Below are 3211 nucleotides of genomic sequence, written 5' to 3'. Positions count from 1 at the left end.
ACCCAGCTCCTGTTGCAGCTGCATGCTGAGCTCTTCAGGCATTTTCCCTGTGTCTGCTGTCCGCAGAGCAGAAGGGGCTCAGGCACCCCACAGCCTGTCCATCTGTCTGAATAGGGGCAGCTCTAAGGGTTCAGCATATTCATTGCTTGGTGTTCCAGCTCTAAGGTGTTTGCACAAGGTGGAAGCAGGGAAGAATCATAACCGTCAACCAAGGAGCATCAGCATGACAAGACTCAAGTGTTGACCCCAGCATGGAGCCACTCTCCCTGCTACCTTGGCCATTTACTCCTCAGGGATGCTGCTCATCTTCTTGTGATGGGCCAGAGAAGGCACAGTCAGCAGGCACTGTATGGCTCCTGCCCTGCTAAGGATGGGGAGGCAAGAGAAAATGCTGCCCAGGCAGCTCAGGAGTTGGTCTTTGGCTTGGTGGTTTAAATGCAGCATACAAACTCCTCTGCATTGCTGGCAGGGGATTGCCCTGCCATGACCAAGGGTCCTGTGTGCAGGTGAGAGCAGCATCCTCCTTCTGCTGCTCAGATATACCCGCAAGCAGTCCTGTGTCCTGGAGAAAGGGGTCTCCAGAGCTTCTTGCAAGCACTGCCAGGCCACTACCACCTTGGCTCAAGCTGGCAGCCCCCCTGCCCTCAGGCAGGCCCTGCTGCATGGGGGGTTCTCCCAAGAGCAATGTTTCCCCGAAGCTTCTCTCTTGGGGCATGTGTCCATCTGTCCTTCCAGCACTGCCACTGCCCCTGGACCTCCTGGGCCCACTTGTGCTCCACAGTGCTGCCAGGCACAGCTGAGTGCTGCCAACAACACTGCCAACATCCAGCAACACTGGCAGCAACAGAGGGGCCTCACCAATGTTCACTGACTTGCTAAACCTACAGAGGATTTCAATATTAATTAATGCTCACTGATTAGTAAAACATATTTATTGAAGACTGTCACCCTGATGTCAACATTCAATAAATATACTAATAATCAATTTGCATGTAATTAACATGAAATCATGTTAATGTCTACATTAAAGATGTATTTCAGCACACACAGGCAGTGCACAGCCCATGGTGCCAGGTCCTGGCTTCCACTGATGGGAGGGCTGAGTGGTGTGCCAGGTCACAGGGAGGCACTGGGAGGTCCTTGGCAGAAGGGTGAGCATCCAGCAGCACCAGGAGACTGGATGGATTCCAAAATCATAGGCTCACAGAGCTTTGTCAACAGGGATACATTAGAGATGGAGAGGAGCTGATGCCTCCCCCTCATCATCCCCCTCTCCCAGCTGCCAGGCAGGTGAGTGGGCTTGGCAGGGGTGATTCTAGGATTTTCAGTGCACTGAAGCTGCCTGCCCGCTCTCGGGCACCAGGAGTGCCTGTGACAGCAGGGCATGTCACATCACATGTCTCCACAGCCTCTGCCTGTGGGTCCGAGGTCACCTAGGGGTGCATCCTGCCCACAGCAGCACTGCCTGCCCCAGCTTCCCTCCTTCCCCTGCCACCCAGACAAGCCCACCTTTCTTGTGTCCCAGCGCAGCCCCACGCAGCAATGTGCTTGCAGCAGGAAGGGAGGTGGCATGTTTAGGGTGAGCATCCCCCACCCCCAGCCCTTCTCCTCTCATTTAAGTGGAATCAATTGTGCCATTTCTGCTTTGCTTTTCAAAAGCAATTACTTTCATGTCATTTTTACAGACATGCACGGAGAGAGAGAGAGAGAGTGAGGGCTTGATTATGCCCCCTCCCATCCCCACCGTACGGCTTCCGCAGCGTGGTGGAGTATTAAATTAAATGAGGTATCTATGGAGCGGCGATGGTTTCAGGTCAGAGGCGCTGTGGAAAGCTGTATGCTGCACTGCTCCTGTATATGTAAATGGATATATTAAAACCACTGATGTCAACTTGCAGCACTCATCTCTTCTGCTCTCGGGTGATCAAAGCTGATTGCAGAGGCAATTACTGCAAAGGAAAAGAAAATCACGGCCTCCTGCTCATCCCTGAGCTACTGGAGTTTAATTGCTTAGTGTAGCTGAAGCTGCCTCTCCATCTCCCTGGTATGCACACACACATGTGGGAGCATCTCACGCCTAGAGACAGACAGCAATGGGCATTTCTGGGGAGGGGTGGGGAGAAGCACCCGAAGCAGGGGAAGACCACAACATGAAAAATAATGATGCTTAAAAATGAATTAGACCACTACAGCAGGCAGGGCTGTATCTTAGCAAGCCGCTGGATCGATAGCACAGGGAAACAGGGCAGCATAAATACATGCCTGTGAGACAGCCACTCCTGCTCTGTGGTCTCTGGTCCAGGATTTACAGTAAGGCTGCTTCAGTCTTTTACAGGATGTGGCTAATCAGACTCCCAAATTCTGGTGACACAGGTAAGAATCACGACCCCTGTTTTACAGCTGAAATCACTTGAAGGGAAGATGCCGGTGCTGTCCTGAGGAGTCCCAGCTCCTCACCCTGGTCTTACCTTTGTGTTTCACGTGTTTCTGCAGGTGCACCACAAAGGCAGGGAACACTGTAATGCAAACACAACACTTGGCCAAGTTGCCATCAGGCCTGTGCCACACACCTGCCCAGGTTGCCCATGTGTAGCACAGGGTCACCTCAGTGCTGGTCAGGATTTGGCTGTGGAGCCTGGCCTGCCCTGAAGCAGGGCTGAGCACGTGCCCTTTGTATGCACACCTGTTCCGAAGCAGGGCTGAGCAAAGGGTAAGGCACCAGATCTGCCACTAACATGTAACAAGGGAGCAGAGGGGCAGGAAAGAAGCTGGGGAGGGGGGCAAATAAAAGCTCTGCCTTCCCACCTGCAGGAAGCCACAGCCACCCCTGTGGCACCACGGGGGCGTTGGCACCGCACCCCCCCAAGGCAGGAGAGACCCCAAGGGTGCCCTGTCTGCTGTGACCCAGTTCTCTCTGGTGGCTGTGGCTCTCCTCCAGCCTTGGCCAGGACGAGTGCTCCTGTGAAACCATCCTCACCTGACACCTGGGGAATAGGACAGAGCCAGAGAAATCCAGGTGCTGCAGTGCATGGCCAGAGCAGCCACCAGCAGCCATTCCCTCAAAGGCAGAGGAACAAAAATACCTAATGTGAGAACAGTTCTACCACCTCACAGCTGCATTTGGGAATGATGAGTCTGGCCCCCAACAGAAAGTTACTTCTGAAATTTTGACCCTTGAGAGTTTTGCTTTTGTGCTTTTCTCCTGAACCAC

This window comes from Agelaius tricolor, unplaced genomic scaffold (genome assembly GCF_023055355.1).
Source record: "Agelaius tricolor isolate 1412-34295 unplaced genomic scaffold, bAgeTri1.0.p SCAF_15, whole genome shotgun sequence".
Classification (NCBI taxonomy): domain Eukaryota; kingdom Metazoa; phylum Chordata; class Aves; order Passeriformes; family Icteridae; genus Agelaius; species Agelaius tricolor.
Note: the sequence above shows the minus strand (reverse complement) of the source record.